Genomic DNA, 18,021 nt, shown 5'->3' on the forward strand with positions numbered 1-18,021 from the left:
CCAAAGTCAATGATGACTGAACAACCAACACGTATCAGCCGCCAATTGGTCGTGATGTTCCACATGTGGATCCCATAGACAGGAAACATGTTGAGTTTCATTCATGAAGCTTCTCATCAGACTTTAGGTTCTGGTCCAGTTTACTGTCTCATATGTCATGGTCAGGGAACGACTCCACCACAGTGAGACGTGAGAAACCAACATCATTAAACACCAACACAAACGTCTGCAGGCAGCATCACTAAACTTTAGTTCTGATGACCTGAGAACAGACGTCTGAGCCATGTTCTGGAAACAGTTCATGGTTCTGTCCACTAGATAGAGCCAGTGGTTTTCCCCTGGACGTGTACATTTCATAGAAAGGTTTCTGTAGAGAGAAGAGGCGAGTCAAAGCAGTGATCAGTTTATTATCAGGGTCATAGAAACAGGAACCCAAGCCAGCGATGAAACATCAGCATAGACCCTCATTAGACTTACTGATCTCTGATCCAGACACAGTCATGACATCACGTCCTGTGATCAGAGGATGTGGAGCAGCAACATGAATACTCAGCCAGAACCACATGAACATCACCATCTACTGTGAAGACGCCTTTAAACAAGCTGGAACCAAGTGACTGGTCCCTGGAAGTCAGAGGTCAGCAGTGTAATGCTTTGCTGCTCTGCAGTGCAGGTAGAAGTTGGGTGGAGTTGGCTGGTCAACCTAAATAAATACATATATATGGCGAACTGATCACGGTGGGGTGGTGGGACATGATTGTGTACTGAAGGCAGGGATTAGGACTTCATTACCCAGCATGCACTGTGTGTTTGTAAAATCCCTAAAGAGGATTTAGGAGGATCAGAGAGAGGCAACATGCCACTGAAAAGAGAAGGTAAGACATTACATAGATATTTATATCAGTTTTTCCCTGTGTGTTTGATTGTGTGTTTGTTTCTGTGTCTGTGTTTGCGTTTAATGTTCATGTGTCTCTTTATTTGTGTCTGTATTTATTTGTCTTTGTCTGTGTCCACTCTGTTTTCAGTCTGTTCTGTTTTTCTAGTTCAGTTTTGTCATCAGTGCATCATCTTCTGCCACCAGGTGACCTTTGGCCTCTGACAGTACCTGAGTTTAGTGCTGCTTGAAACTTAACTTAAACTTGTTCTACACAGAGTTGATGATGTGTAGTACTGACTACAGTCATGGAACTTGTTCTACTGTTATTAAATGCTAAGTTAATGTTGCAGCCAATTAACAAACACATGCAACATTTTGTTTGTAGGAGTAAGGTTGATGTTGGCCTGGTTCAACACATGAAGCTTGAAGCTGGTTCCTATAATCAAAGGCAGTGACAGAGTTGTGATACTCATTACGTTGGTTTCATCCTTTCTATGAAAAAAAAATATCTCAACACTGAACAAAGCTTCAGATCAGTAAAAATAATGCACTTAAGGGTCAGAATATCTGTAGCATGTTAGCCTGTTAGCATGGCTTTAGCGTGTTAGCTTGTTAGCTTGCTAACTATCATGCAGTAATGTACTGGTTGGTCTTCAGATACTGAACGAGCTCTGCAGGTGATGGAGGCCTGTCAGGCTGGAGTTGCTGAAGGGGTCAAAGGTCACACAAAGAAACTGCTCAACATTTTCCAGAGTGACCTGTTCCAGGCTCTTCTGGGTAACAGACACACAGGCACACACACAAACCATCACTAATGCAAGTCTGTTAGTTGGTATGTTTTTGTAAGTCTATAAGATAAGGAGAACCAGGACCAGGTCTTCGGTCCAGCCTGTTTTATAATATAAAATGTAACAGAAGGCAGAAACTGCTGCTCACACAAAGTCGATAACCAGCTCTCAGGTCTGCTGCTAATCTGATTTTATAGTCTCTCAGTAGTTCAGTAATTGGAGGAGCACATGCAGATATTAGTCCTGAGTGTGACTGGTGTAAAGAAAATGGACAGAACCAGAGCCACAGTTTACAAGTCTGACCTGTCAAACAGTCAGGAAGTTAAACTTTAGGTTTAGGTGGATCCAACTTGGTTATAGACGGGTTCAGTCAGGAACATGTCTGCGCCCCTACATACTCTACATTTAAACAAAAGAATCAAATCAGGTCAGATATAATTATAACAGTAGGTCCTCAGCACATGAACAGTTTCTGTTATAATCAACCATTAAATATAGACAGCTGTAATGAACTTCTTCTGTTACTGTACAGTGAGTAGTTTTACTTTACTATTTGACTTTTACACTTTGAGCATGTTGCTGATTACACTTTAAAAGAAACTGTACAATGTAGTGACTCTGAATTCTAGTATAAGGTGTGTGTGTGTGTGTGTGTGTGTGTGTGTGTGTGTGTGTGTGTGTGTGTGTGTGTGTGTGTGTGTGTGTGTGTGTGTGTTCTCACAGACATCCAGGAGTTCTATGAGCTGACGGTCTGTGAGAGTTGCCAACACACACCTGCGCAGGTAAAAAACACCACACTTTCTCACACTGTATTTGATCCCCATGGCAACACCCATCACTGTTACCTAGCAACAGCTGCAGCTGCATTACCGGGGCAACAGCTGCATAGCACCATGGCAACAGCAGCCCAGCCCCCACCTCCTCCTTCTCTTTATCTTTATCACTGTGTCTCTACCTCCCGCTCGCTCTCTTTTTGTCATCAACCGTCGAGTGACTCAGGGAGGTTTACTCCCCCACCTCCCCCAGTCTTCATCCGTCTCGCTCTCCTCCTGCACTGCTCGCTTGCCCCCCTCTCTCTCTCTCGCTTGACGCTGACAGACAGAGGAAAAGAAGAGGCGTGAGGGCGAGAGAGGATAGACAGACAGACGGACGAGGGAAGAAAGAGAGAGAGAGGGGGGAGGGCGACAAACAGAGAGACATTGAGCATGAGTGTGTGAGTGTGTAGACATGTGTGTGTGTGTGTGTGTGTGTGTGTGAGTGTGTGTGTGGGGATATGGACTGCCTCTGCATTGTCACCACCAAGGTAAGAGAAGCCTGCAGCCGCACAATCAGCAACACAGCGACTCACTCACACACGTGTCCTTGTGAAGCATGTGAGCGCTCACGTCCCATGAAGCACCAGAGCCGTGTTCATGTGTGTGTGCTGCCGTCACAGTGACTGTGTGTGTGTGTGTGTGTGTGTGTGTGTGTGTGTGTGTGTGTGTGTGTGTGTGTGTGTGTGTGTGTGTTTGTGTGTGTCTGGTTAGCATGTGTTAGCCCAGCTAGCTGCCGTCTGAGCTGTAGAACATTCACATGTGGCAGGTTCACATGACTCACTGACACGTCATGCTTCATCTGAGACGTGAGTAAACCCGCGTTTATCTGGACAGTGAATTAGAGCAAAGAGCAACAGGTCTAGCAGGAAACGCTCCATCTGACTGGCTTCATACCCGATGATTCATACCTGATCGGCCTTTAGTCCTACATGTTTGTGACCGATTGGAAACGGCCGTTTCAGTAACTTGAATTAGACTGGTCTGTTAGTATGTTAACATGTTTGCTTTGTTTATTTTTGTTTATCAAGCCAGTGTTATGTGTGGTTCTTTCAGCATCACCTCACATGATTTTACAGCTACTTACTCATTTTGACCTAAAAACAGAGAAGAAATCTGAATGAGAACTGTTACCAGGTTCACTCTCACGTGTTGTTCAGCTTCCTGTTGTTTTCTAACATGGAAATGTTGAAGATGGGCATTCTGGGTAATGATGTCACATGACTGAACAAATCTTGTCTCACCTGTTTGGCCTTGTTGATGGCTCACATCAGTAACAGTGCTAGTACAAAAAAGTACAAAATTACTCTACTTGTACTGCAGTCCTGCTTTGTTACACTTCATGTGTTCACAGTTGGTTTTATTCTGTTTGTTGATGTTTGGGTTTTATTGAGTTTGTTTGTGTTCTACTGTTGATTCAGCCTCTGGTGTGTTATTCTGCTTTGTGTTTGCTGGTGTATCTAGCCTAGTTTAAATATATACCCTAGTTTGGTTTAGAATTTGCTCAGGTTTGGATTTTATGTTCTACTGATTTAACGCCAGTTGGATCTTTTGTCTGTGGCTTTCTCTTCGAACATTCACTGTATACGATGTGGAGGACAAATGTAGAGGTCACGTGATGATGTATTTTAATTTTAATTATTCCTCCCATAAGACACCTCAGCTAGTGATGGGCAGATAAAGCTTTATCTGAAGCCTTTCATCCAGTTGGTTCACACATGTGCAAAGCTTCTTAAAGCTTAATTTGCTTTAGTAGGACATCTAATGGACACAACAATGTGAAACACATGTGTTTTGAATGAATTTGATGTTTTAAGTCTTTACCCCTGTGTGGTTAGTGAAGTAGTGAAAAAGTTAGTTCGTGTTTGCGTGGGTTCTCTGGTTTCCTCCCACGTCCAAACACATTAATTGGTCACTCTGAATTGCCCATAGGTATAAGTATGTGTGTTGCCCTGCGATGGACTGGCGACCGGTTCGGGGTCTCGCCAGAAGAGCTGGGATAGACTCCAGCTCTAGCTTCCTCTGTACCTGCCGGCCCCTCTCAGGCAGAGAGGAGGGAAGATCTGACAGTTTATAGGAGCTGTGTGCAGTAGACAGCTGGTGGTACAAAAGAGATCAAAATTACAAAAGTAATAGGTTAGTCAAAAGTTTTGGATGGACAATAGAAGACCTAGTAGGCAGATTAGAGGTACGGAGATGAGGAGGAGGATAAGGAGATGAGTCCAACTGTAATTAATAATACCACCATGGTTACTAGAGGGGGCAACAGTAAATTAGGAACTGTTAAAGAAGAGAAGAGATGGAAGGCATAAAGTAGAAAAAGTAGAAGAATACATCGGGTAAGAGTAAAAGTATCATGTGAAAGTATATACAGATGCATCTAGAACAGTGGATTTTCAATTCTTTATTTATATAGCGCCAAATCCTTACACAACTAAATCCAACAGATCCCAAATACAGCAAGCATTTAATTTGAAGGCAACAGTGGAGAGGAAAAACTCCCTCTCTAACAAGGAAGAAACCTCCAGCAGAACCAGGCTGGATGTGGGCGGCCATCTGCCTTGACCGGTTGGGGTGAGGGGATAGAGAGAGAGAAAAGCACGGCAACAGTGGAGGGGAAAGTAGGCGTGGAATTTGTCATACCAGAGGTAAAGGTAGGTATAAGTAAAAGAATTAGTGATGGATTGTCAGTTTTCACAGCGGAATTAGTTGCAATTTTATTTGCGTTACAACGGGTAGAGGGAAATAAACCAAGGAACGTTTTAATAGGGGTTGACTCCAGTAGCTCATTAGTGAGCATAAGAAACATGCATGCAGAATCTGGGCAAGATGTGATAATAGAAATTGTAGGTAGGGGTGGTGGTTTAGTTTATGTGGGTTCCAGCACATGTAGGGGTTGAGGGTAATGAAAGAGTGGATAGGCAGGTGAAAGCAGCAACAGAGAAACCAGAGGTTGAGGTAAAGAGGAAGTACAGTAAGGCTGAAATTAAAAGTATAGTTAAAAAAAGGCTAGAAAGGATTTGGCAAGAAGACTGGGACAAAGAGAGTAAGGGAAGATGGTATTATAACATACCAAGGAAGGGTGGGGTGATGATAACATGTTCGGGTTCGGGATCATTGTAGGGGTGGTGGTTCAGGATTTCAATTCAATTCAATTCAATACAATTTTATTTATATAGCGCCAAATCACAACAAAGTTATCTCATGGCACTTGACAAAGTAAGGTTTAAGACCTTACACAACTAAACCCAACAAATCCCACATACAGCAAGCATTTAATTTGACAGCAACAGTGGAGAGGAAAAACTCCCTCTCTAACAAGGAAGAAACCTCCAGCAGAACCAGGCTGGATGTGGGCGGCCATCTGCCTCGACCAGTTGGGGTGAGAGGATAGAGAGAGAGAAAAACAACAAAAACAACAACAAGCAACAACAAGCAACAACAGAGCACAGGCAGGATGGTTGGACCAGGGACTGGATGCAGGCAGGATTATTGGATCCACAGCGGCCCATCACAGACACCAAACTTTGAGTCCAATGATACCTGTAGGTGAGGACAGAGTGGAGGAGAGAGAGAGAGAGTACGGGAGAAAAGCACAACTACTGTAGAGAAAGAGACAAGGTTAGTTGAACATAGAACAATGATGGGAGGTTATTGGACAGAAGAGGTAGAAGGAAACAGAGGAGCTCAGTGTATAGACATACATACACACATATACACATATAGTGTAAGTCCCCCAGCAGTCTATGTCTATTGCAGCTTAACTAAGAGATGGTTCCTGTGACTAACAATAATTGCCAGTGACCTTAACCATCTCTTAACTATAAGCTTTATCAAAAAGGAATGTTTTAAGCCTGATCTTAAAGGTGGAGAGTGTGTCAGCTTCTCAAACCTGAACAAGGAACAGGTTCCACAGGAGAGAGGCTTGGTAGCTAAAGGCTCTGCCTCCCATTCTACATTTAAAGACACTAGGAACCACAAGTATCCCAGCGGTCTGAGAACGAAGCATTCTGCTGGGAGCACAAGGAACTATGAGGTCTTTAAGATAAGAAGGAGCTTTATCATTAAGTGCTTTGTAGATGAGTAGGAGAATTTTAAATTCTATGCTACATTTACAGGCAGCCAGTGCAGAGAAGCTAATATAGGAGAAATGTGATCTCTCTTTCTAAGTCCTGTCAGAACTCTGGCTGCAGCATTTTGAATAAGCTGTAGGCTTTTGAAGGAGCTGTTAGGACATCCTATGAGTAAGGAGTTACAGTAGTCCAGCCTAGAGGTAACAAATGCATGGATCAGTTTCTCTGCATCGCTCTGAGAGAGGATGCTTCTGATTTTAGCTATATTTCTAAGATGAAAGTAGGCGGTTCTGGAGAGTTGTTTAATGTATGATGTAAAAGAGAGATCCTGGTCAAAGATGACACCAAGATTCCTCACAGTATAATCTGAAGCTAACGTTATGCCATCCAGGGTGGCTATCTGACTCAATAGTGTCTGTCTCAGATTTTTAGGAATTTCAGTTTTATCTGAATTTAGTTAAAGAAAGTTTTGGGACATCCAGGATTTGATATCTTTTAAACAACCCTGAATTTTGACTAGTTGATCTGTTTCATTTGGTTCCAAGGACATGTATAGCTGAGTATCATCTGCGTAACAATGAACATTAATAAAATGCTTTCTAATAGTCTCACCTAGAGGAGAAATCTATAGACTGAACAGAATTTCAGAAAAAAGAATCCAGTGTCCAGGGTTGGTTTTTTCAATAGAGGTTTGACCACAGCCACCTTTAAAGCCTGTGGTACATAGCCTAAATGTGAAGATTGGTTGATTTGATTTAATATGGACGAGCTGATTAAAGGTAGAACTTCTTTGAGTAATCTGGTTGGAATTGGATCTAAAAGACAAGTGGACGACTTGGAAGAGTTGATTATTGAGGTTAACTCCATATGAGTTAAGGGGAAGGAGCTGTCTAGGTAAGACAGAGGATTTGGTAAATTTAAAGTTGATGGATCTAGACAGTGCTTTCTGTCATTTAGAAGAAGTCGCTGCTGAATGTTTTTTCTGATGGTGATAATTTTATTAGTAAAGTAGTTCATAAAGTCATTGCTGCTGAGATTTAAGGGGATAGTAGGCTCAACACAGCTATGACTCTTAGTCAGCCTGGCTACAGTGCTGAAAAGAAACCTGGGGTTGTTTTTGTTTTCCACAATTAGGGAGGAATAATATGTTTTTCTAGCAGCACAAAGACTGTCCTTCCATGCAATGCAGTTTACATTTATTTTGTTGGAACGCCACTGTCTTTCTAGTTGTCTGGTCCTGTGCTTTAGGCTGCGGATCTCTGAGTTATACCACGGAGCTAACCTCCTCTGATTCACTGCCTTCTTCTTCAGAGGAGCCACTGTGTCTAACATTGTACGTAGAGAAGCTGCAGCATCATCTACAAGACAGTCAACCTGTTCATAAGGATTAAGGTGACTGTTCTCCTATATTATCTACAAGACATTGAGGCAAAAGATGATGGAATCATCTGCTTGAATCTGGCAACAGCGTTGTCAGATAAACATCTGCTATAGTAACATTTCTTTCCAGCTATTGTGAGGTCAATTATGCTAAATTCAAAATTTAATAAGAAATGGTCAGATAACAGAGGGTTTTGGGGAAGAACTATTAAATTATCAATTTCTAACCCATATGTCAGGACAAGATCAAGGGTGTGGTTAAAACAATGAGTGGGTTCATTTACCTGCTGTGTAAAACCAATAGTGTCTATTAAGGAGTTAAAAGCAGTGCTGAGACAGTTGCTGTCAACATCTACATGAATGTTAAAGTCTCCCACTACAATGACTTTATCTGTGCTAAGAACTAAGTCAGATAAGAATTCAGAGAATTCAGTTAAGAACTCCGAATTTGGAGCAGGAGGAAGGTAAAAAAATACAAAACACAACTGGCTTCTGAGTTTTAGAGTCTGGGTGAGAAAGGCTGCGAGTGAGGCTCTTAAATGAGTTATAACTACGTTTAGGTTTAGGAGTAATTCATAAATCAGATTTATAAATTGCTGCTACTCCTCCACCTCTACCTGTAGTTCTAGGAACATGATAGTTTATGTGACTCATTGGAGTCAACTCATTTAAAGTAACATATTCATCCTGCTGCAGCCAGGTTTCAGTGAGACAGAACAGATCTATGTGATGGTCACTTATCAAGTCATTTATTAACAAGGATTTAGATTAGAGAGATCTGATATTTAATAAACCACACTTTATTAACTTACTGTTACTTTGTTCTGTAAGAGGAACTGTTTGTAACTGTTGTAAGTCCCTCCTCTTTGATTTGTTTGTGACTTGTATAGTTTAGGTGGTCGGGGAGCAGACACAGTCTCTATGCGATAACTAAGAGTGAGAGTGCGTGGCAGCTGTAGAGAACATGCAGAGAGACGTGTAAGACTGCAACTCTGCGTCCTGGGCTCCAGTCTAAGTTGTCACGGAGTGGGGAGACTAAGCAACATGGCCATGTTACTAGAGAGCAGAGAGGCCTCGTTCAACGTGGGATGGACGCCGTCTCTTCTAATCAGCCCAGGTTTTCCCCAAAAAGTGCTCCAAATAGCCACAAAGCCCACACTATTTGCAGGACACCACCTAGACAACCAGCGGTGGAGCGATGACAGCCGGCTAACATGTCATCGCTGGTCACATATGGGAGGGGTTCAGAGAAAACTACGGAGTCTGACATTGTTTTGGCGAACGAACACACTGACTCAATGTTAGTTTTAGTGACTTCCGATTGGCGTAACCGGGCGTCATTAGCTCCTGCATGTATTACGATCTTAGCGTACTTACGCTTATCCTTAGACAGGAGCTTAAGATAAGACTCAATGTCGCCCGCTCTGTCCCCAGGAAAACACTTAACTATGACCGCTGGATTCTCTAACTTCACGTTTCGGACTATGGAGTCACCAATGATCAGAGTGGGTTTCTCAGCTGGTGTGTTGCTGAGTGGGGAAAATCTGTCTGAAACGTGAAGTGGTTGGTGGTGAACCGTGGGCGCCTGCCTAAAGCTACGTTTCTTTCGAACCATGACCCAGTCGTTACCCAGCTGCCTGGGGCCCGCCGGGGGACTGGTAGCAGCTAAGCTAGGAGGCTCCGCACCGGCTAAAGGGACCTGGCTAGCTGGCCTGTTTTCTAAGGTGCGAAGCCGAGACTCTAATTCTAACAACCTCGCCTCCAACCCTGCAACTAGCGTACACTTATTACAGATACCATTACCATCACTAAAGGAGGCAGAAGATAAGCTAAACATAAGACACACCGAGCACCGAACAGAGCAAGAGAGAGAGGAAAAGGGGGAAGCCATAGCAGGAATGTAAGCTAGGAGCTATGCTAGCAGGGAAACACTAGATAATAGTGAGGATTAGCAGGACGTTTAATGAAAAGAAATGATACTTGAGTGTTACAAGCTTGTTTTGCAACTCTTAGCAATCACTACCAGATATAAAACGATAATATTTAGCCGTACACACAGAGCTGCAGATAACCTCAGTAACCGGAAGTGACACGCTGCGCTTACCGTCAGTCAGCCCAACCTCTGTTCTGTCTCACTGAGTCAAACTGTCCCCTCAAGTTCTCCCTGCCAGGATTTGCAGGGAGAACTTCCTACCAATGTGACGACAACTGGGGAACGGTCTCAGAGTAGGACAAGGTCTTTCTCCATTGGATGAGAAAATTTACGTGAAATGAATGTGAAAAAAGGAGGAAATGCATTTCTACCGTGCTCAGTGTGTGTATATGTGACTCATAGAGTCATAGGAACGCTCCAAAATGTCTAAAAACGATTTTGCATGATATGACCCCTTTAAGGATGGTTAGTCATGTAGCACAAGCAAGCGACAGTCGAAACTAGCTTCAGGAGGCCAAGGGCAAACCAGAAAATACAGCCGGGACAGAACGGTGGAATGAACAGAGTAAGTAATATATATAATCGTTTATTGTTTTAGTTTGCGCCGTGAAGTTTAAGCACAGTTACGAGCTGCTGCTTCTCTTGATGTGGAGAGTCGGAGATAGCGTTAGCTTACCTTGCTATCGTTAACCTGTGTGTCAGCTTGGCTAACAGCAACCCTACTACTAATAAAATTATTAATTTAATCTTTTTGCAGGCAATATCGAGAGAGACAGAGACTCCGTGAAGGGACAACCGTCTTGTTTTTCCAGCCACTAACAGCAGATGAAGAAAAGAAGAGGGTTTTGGCCAAATGAAGAATTTGTGGCTTTCTAACTGTGCTTCGATTTGAAATAAAAAGTTGCTGAATGACTTAGAATCTATGTCTTTATTCAAACACGCTTATAAATAATATATAACCTTTTATGTTAAAAATGTATAGCAATGTCTAAACGTTAATCTGTTAGATTCAGTTGTACTTCTTGTGCAGTGCAGACACATGCTGCATCTCTGCTGGATGCCAGCTCTCAGCTCTCTGCTGTGGGTGCCGGTTCCTCACGGACAGCCTCGTCCTCCTCCAAATGGCGTAACTTGTCGGCGCTGTACTCTGGCTCATGCAACTAACCACAAATATCTTCTAAATAATCTACAGCGGGGCCTCCGCCCATTGAATATTAGTGATGTATGGGTATGCAAGCAAAAACAATGGCGGACAGAGCAGTACTGGCTCAGCAGGCTGGCTCCGCCCCCTCTTAGCCTGGCCCTGCCCCTTAGCCCAACCGGACAAGGTAAAGGGGAAACCAGGAATCACTAGTTGTAGTCTGTGAGCCCAACACAAAAAGGTTTCTGAGATGTTTCAGAAGCTTTCAGAGGTCAGGTTCAGCTACTGTTATCTGTCTGTTTGTCTTCTTGGAAATCAAACTGACTCCTCGTCTTTCTGGTGATGTCTGTCGCTAGGTAACCGAGGCGCTTTCTGGTTACTATGGCAACCACATCAGCGCCTCTGCTTCTCATTCTCAACTTCCTACTCCTGTGAATTGTTTCTTTGGGTCTATTTGTCCTTCTATTCAATCTAGAAGTCTAGTTAAAACTTTTGTTTGTACCATGACATTAGTGAGTATGTTCTACTAGTGTAGAAGTTACATCAGAGTTATTGTTTTTCCTGCCTTATTATTTCTGTATTTTGAAATCTTGAATTCTCTCTTTCAGTCTGTTCTGAGGTTTTAGGTCACTAAGAAAAAAAATCTTTTAGTTTCAATGTTTGCTATGGGTTAATGTTAGCAACTGGTCACATGTTCTGTTTTTGCAGAAGTATCGTTACCAAGACGACGAGACTCCGCCCATTGACCCCAGCCCTGGTCATGTGACCCAGGGACGCAGCACTGAGCTGAGCCACGCACACCTGGACGGATACACGCAGCCCACAGCCATCACAGTACGCACACACTGTACACACACCGAGGTCGGAGCAGTGCATAATGGGTGTTTGGACTTAAATGTTCTTCATGCTGCTCCTTATTCTTTGATACTTTTGTTGTTCAGTGTTTGATAATCAAACTATTCAGAAGTTAAAATACTTAATAGAGATGATTACTGAGAAGGTCTGGGGTTGTCTGGGCTCAGTGTCTGACCCTGAGAAGCTACTGAAACCAAGCAAATCAGCTAAGCAAACAATAGGCACAAAATAAATAAATAGGGATGTACCTTAGGTTTACAGATTTATAACTAAACAACTGCTGTACTGTGGTTTACCTGTGAAATTAATACTAACTAGAAAAAGTAATTTCTCGAGAAATTACGTGGGAGAGCTGATCTGCTGCCGCAACGATGACAAACGCTGATTAAGCTGCTGACGTCACAAAGTTGACTACGTCCAAAAGTTGACTACGGCAAAACGATGAAAACGATGAAAACGAGAAAACGTTGACAAAGATTAAAACGATGACAAAAGATGGCGAATAAAAAGATGATGATTAAAAAGATGACCAAGGTCATACTATGACAATATTAAAGAGATGACAATGATTCAAAAGTTGACCAAGGTTAAAAGATGTCAAAGATTAAAAAGTTGACCAAGGTGCATTGTTGACAATCATAAATAAGCTGACTAGCTTTTTGATTTGAAGAAAGTATTTGTAAATAATTACCTAACTATGTAATAGTTTAATAACTATTAAAAATTTACCAGTCAGAATCAAATATCTTGCCATTTAGGGTAATAAATTACATTGGTGCTTTTATTTTGAAGGGATTTAGAGGTTGTGTGTGAGTTATTACTAAACTATAAAATAGTCATTAGATAGTCATAATTTATCATTCAATAGCAAGAATAGCCCTATTAAAGCAAAAGATTTAGATTAAGCCCTTTCAGAATAAAAGCACCCTAATAAGTGTGAGTGGTTATTTACTGAACTCTAAAGTAGTCTCATTAACGATTGGTAAGTATTCAGAACCAGAAATTTTCTAATCAATCTTGCCATTAAAGGTAATAAATTGTAATTGGTGCTTTTATTTTGAAAGGATTTAGAGGAAATGTGTGGGGGTAATAGCGTAGCTGTCAATTAGTCTTTAAATAATCATAATTACCCATTCAAAGGCAAAAAACAGTGCAGTTAAAGCTAATAATTGGCATTGGTGCTTTTATTTTGAAAGGATGTAGAGGAAGCATGTGTGGGTAATTACTAAACTGTTAATCTATCTTTAAATAGTCATAATTACCCTACTAAAAGCAGAAATACTGCTTTTAAAGCTAATTATTTGGCTTGGTGCTTTTATTTTGAAAGGATTTAGAGGAAGTGTGTGCTTAATTACTACACAATCCAATAGTGTAGTTGACTAATCAGTAACAAGCATGGAACTGCTCTGTACACTGAGCATCAGCAGTTTGACCTGTCAGTCAAATCTGCAGCTGCGCCGTCGCCATGGAGACGAAAGGCGGGAAAATCAGGCTCACTCTGCTCTGTAAAAGCAGAGTTTCACCCTGTATAAACAGGCTCGTTCCAGCTAAAGCATAATAGTTATCACAAAAATTATTTCATTTTACGAGTCCCAAGGCTTCAATGAGCAAATGGTGTGAATTTTATGTTTAAGGACAAAAGCTTGTAGCCACAGTGGCAATTTCAAAATATGTCTCCTCTGTTTTTCTCCCCAGACGTCTGCGAAAAATTATCATTAGAGTCTATGGGAGAATTTCAGGATGTCTCTGCGCTTTGAGGTTGATAGCGACTAAAGTATAGGTCTGAGGGTATATCCAGACACATCATTAGAAAGAAGACAAGTATGACTACGATTTAGTGATGTAATTACGTTGATAGAGTAAAAATTGTGGCTGTAGTGACAAGTTAAAGACAGAAGTTCTGTCATAAAAAAGCGCACCTTCTCACTGTAGCTGTGACATCACGCACTCTAGCAGAGCCAATACACACTAATGGAAAAGCTGAAAATTTAACAAAAGCCACACGATATTTAAACGCTCACAAGTCGAAAAGTATAGAAGATACGAAGACGCTGATTTTCACTGATAAAGTTGAAAGATGATAGACGCTTCTGAAGTTGAAATGACGTTTCTACGCCAAAGTATGACGATGATAGACGCTGATGAAAAGAGGAAAGTTGACACAAAGTTGAACGATGATTCCCATAGACGACCATTATAAAAAAAACGACGGAAAAAGTTGAATAACGTTAAAAGTTGAAAAGCTGAAAACGTGAAAAGTAATAGCCCCCATCTCCTCAAGACGACACACGTTTAGAAAGTTGAACGACGATTCTACGATGAAGCGTTGAGACGATGAAAGCGACCGAAAAACGGGTGAAATAATAAGAAGTAGCAGAATAATAAAGACCGAAGATATCAATAGTGTGAGAGCTGTTCAGCTCTCCCACTAATAATAGTGTTAAGGTATGTGCACACACTCATACATACATATATCATCATATATATCATATCATATCATATCATATCATATCATATCATATCATATCATATCATATCATATCATATCATATCATATCATATCATATCAAATATATCATATACATACACATATGCATTATTATACATAATAATCATAATACTTAATAATAGCCCTGACATACAACATCACAACTACCATAATCACACATCATTGTACATTAGGGCAAATATTCGAGTTTGTGAGACCTTTTTGGAACATTGGAACATCCATTGTCCTGTATAGTGTGTTCTATGAAGATTTGTATCTTGTATTAGTTTGTATTTGTATTTTTTGTCATTCGAAATAATTTAAAACATATATTTTTCCAGAACATATGATTAGTGGTGATGTCCAGATCAGCTTCCCAATTAGAGATCAGGAGTGATCAAGTTTGGAAATTAAAATTTAGATTTTTGATACTGTTCTTTTCACTGAGATGTCAATAAATCGTTTTGTTGCTCGTGGTGGTTGCATCTGGATAGGAGTATTCTTAGTTTTTGCATTAAGTACTGACTTTAGATGTTGGTATTCTAAGAAATTGGCACTAGTGATTCCATGTTGGGGCACTAAATCTTCAAAAGAGGTAAACTTGTCTCTTCTCTGTTTCAAATGTGTTATGCCTTTGATATGCCAAGTTGGAAAGCGCATTGCCTTTTTGTTTTGTATGATGTCTGGATTGTTTCAGAGAGGTGTGTTTTGGCAAAGAGTAAGCGAAGATCCAGTAATTTTAAGAATATCCCTCCAGGCTGCCAGAGATGCTCTTATGCTAATACTCTGCAACTACAGTATGGTGTTTGATATTGGTGCTGATAAATAATAGATCTTCAACTTTAATGTTTCCACAGAATGTTTATTTAATGTCTAACCATGAGGAGTCTGTTGGACTGGGTTTTATCCATTTGTGGACATGGTTCAGTCTGTTGGCAAGAAAATAGTGGTGGAAGTTAGGTATATAATAACCTCTGACAGCCTAGAGGACAATTCAGTGTCTAAGTATTTAATGTTCCCTGAGTGGAGTGTGGTAGAAGAGATGTTATTCACCTTAAGGTTAAGTGATAGCACTATAGATTATGTCAAGTTAATAGAGTATCCTGAGAATTCATCTTTGAGGTTAGGAAGTTGTACGAAGAGACGTCTGTAGCTCCAGGAGAAACAGTAATACATCGTCAGCATATGAACCTATTTTATGATTTACTGATTGCTAATTGCTGCGGCTAGAGGTTCAATAAATATTGCAAATAGTGATGGAGAAAGTGAGCAGCCCTGTCTGGTCCCTCTATGCAGAATAAACCTTGGTGAGGTCTGATTGTTTGTTCTGACTGCGGCGTTTGCTGAGCTGTACAATATTTAGATCCAGTCTATGAATGATTTCCCAATGCCGAATTTATGCAGAGTGGCTAAAAGAAACTTCCAGTTTACTCTATCGAAAGTGTTTTCTGCATCTAAAGTGATGATGGCTGACTCTAGTTTATGGGTGGTGACATAATCGATTAAATTTATCGCTCTGTTCATATTGTTTCTTGACTGTCTATCTTTAATGAAGCCTGTTTGATCCGAGTGAATTATATATGAAGCATTTTTTTCTAATGTTCTAGCATTAGTGTATAAGTGAAATTGGTCTGTAACTTCATGGAAGTGTAGGGTCTTTTCTTGGTTTTTGGAGCAGACTTATGAAGGCTGAATTCATATTTGTGGGTAATGAATACTGTTGTTTAACTTCAACTACCATTTTACAAAAGCTGGGTGCCAGCATGGACCAGACCTCCTTATCAAATTTAGTTGGGAATTCATCTGGCCCTGGAGCTTTTTTATTTGGCATCTCTTGCAGAGGTTCATTTAGTTCTGCCAAAGATAACAATGAGTCTATAGTTGCGGTTTGTTCTTCATTTAACTTTGGCAGTTCTAGTTTATTCAGAAACACCTCTTTTGCTGAGGTGGATGGATCTATTTGGGACATGGGGGGGTAATGAAACTTGGCAACAATGGGTCGAGGGCGCTGGCCATCCGGTCGTCTTCCTCCCAGCCGATGACCCAATGAAATGCCATGTTGTCCACAACATCAGCTGGAAGCTTCATCTTTTGCTTGAGTTTTTACGGTGGTTTCCGCGTTTTCCCCTGCCTGTTCTGGAATCCCTAAGAACACCAGGTTTCTCTCATGCCACAGGCCTGCAGATCAATAATGCTTTTTAAATTTGTTTTATTTTTGGCCGCTAACGGAGCCACATCCTCCGTCAGGGATTGCACCGTTCCTTTCAGGGCCTTCTTCTTGGTGGCACGGGCACCTGCTGCTGGCTGAATTCCAGGGAGTTGCAGAGGGCCTGGTACCCTAAGTAGAGAATTTTTCTGTGGACTCCAGGATGTCCGTGATGTTTTTATATTTCCCGAGCCAGCTCCAGGTGACTCATGTGAGTCAGACGGACATGATCTTTTGTTTGGAGCCGTGTCTTTTTTCCCCCATTACCAGACTCTCGAAGCACTCGTCGATGTACTCAAAACTTTTTTCAGTGTTATCCAGAGTAGTAAGATGGTTGATTGTTTTTCATAGGATGAAGTAGTTATTTATATATATTTATTGGCGGATAGTTTATCGAGCTGTTGTGTACTGCTGGTTGTGCCGGCTTGTTGAATTGCTCGTTCTCGCATTCTCTCACAGCATCACGTTTGACAATGACCCTCAAGAAATGTAGTTACTGACTCCACCAACCGTGAAACAGGGCAGCATGTGTTTCACTGGGTCCTTATAGGTGAAAACTAAATTCCTTCAGAAAATGTTGAAACTTTGATCTTTGAAGAACTACAGACATGTCTGAGTGGACTGTGAAGTCCTGTGTAGGTGGAGGTTCTGCCAGTTGTTAACTGGACATACGGTTCTGATGAGCTGTCCTAAAGTTTCTGGTTATAACTCTGCTTGTTCTTATTCTGTTTGTAGTAATTCGTTGATGGTCGGAAGTTAAATTGTTTATTTACAGTGTTTATTTCCGTTATTTCCTACTGGTTGAACTGTTTACAACTGTTTACTGTTTACAAAACGTGAGTTATGTTATAAGCCAAACTGAACACCCAAGAGGCTGTAGACAGCATAGAAAATTATTGAAAGACTTTCAAAAGACTTTGTCACAGTGGACCTTAAACCTTGAACCTTTAATATCAGAGACGAGGCAATGCAGGGTCCTTGTGCAGGTCCTATCACACCGATCACGTCTCAGATGTGTGTGTCGGTGATGTGAGCAGGTCTGAGGTCAGCTGTTATTAATATTCACTGTCTTCATCACTGAGGCGTGGGCTGCTTGCGCCTACTCTTAATCTGATGCATCCCTATGCTTTTTCTCTGCTCGGCTGTCACCATGGCAATGGGGAGGGGAGGGGAGATCAGCAATGAGGGAGGGGACATGGGGTGGTTGTTACCATGGCAACAGCATTATCCAAAATGCCAGTGTTTGCTGACACTGGCCTTTGTTAGATTCTCTTCCTCTATTCTTTCTGTCTCTTCATCCCTTTCACTCCATCGGCCATCAGCCCAGTGACATCACGGAGGGGAGGGGATTCCTTCAGAGGGAGAGCAAGAGGGTGAGAGGCATAGAGACACATGGAGAGAGAGGGACGTGCAGTAGAGTGTGAGGAGGGTCGAGCGAAGAGAGAGATAGATAGAGGGCGAGCGGAGG

The 18,021-nt window shown here is 41.5% G+C and overlaps 1 pseudogene; it reads left to right on the forward strand.

Moving 5' to 3' along the window:
- The first annotated feature begins 39 nt into the window (after window positions 1–39).
- The window catches only part of LOC114843594 (disks large homolog 4-like), a 40,238-nt pseudogene continuing 22,256 nt past the window's right edge, over window positions 40–18,021 (forward strand).

Source organism: Betta splendens, chromosome 2, assembly GCF_900634795.4.
Source record: "Betta splendens chromosome 2, fBetSpl5.4, whole genome shotgun sequence".
NCBI lineage: Eukaryota > Metazoa > Chordata > Actinopteri > Anabantiformes > Osphronemidae > Betta > Betta splendens.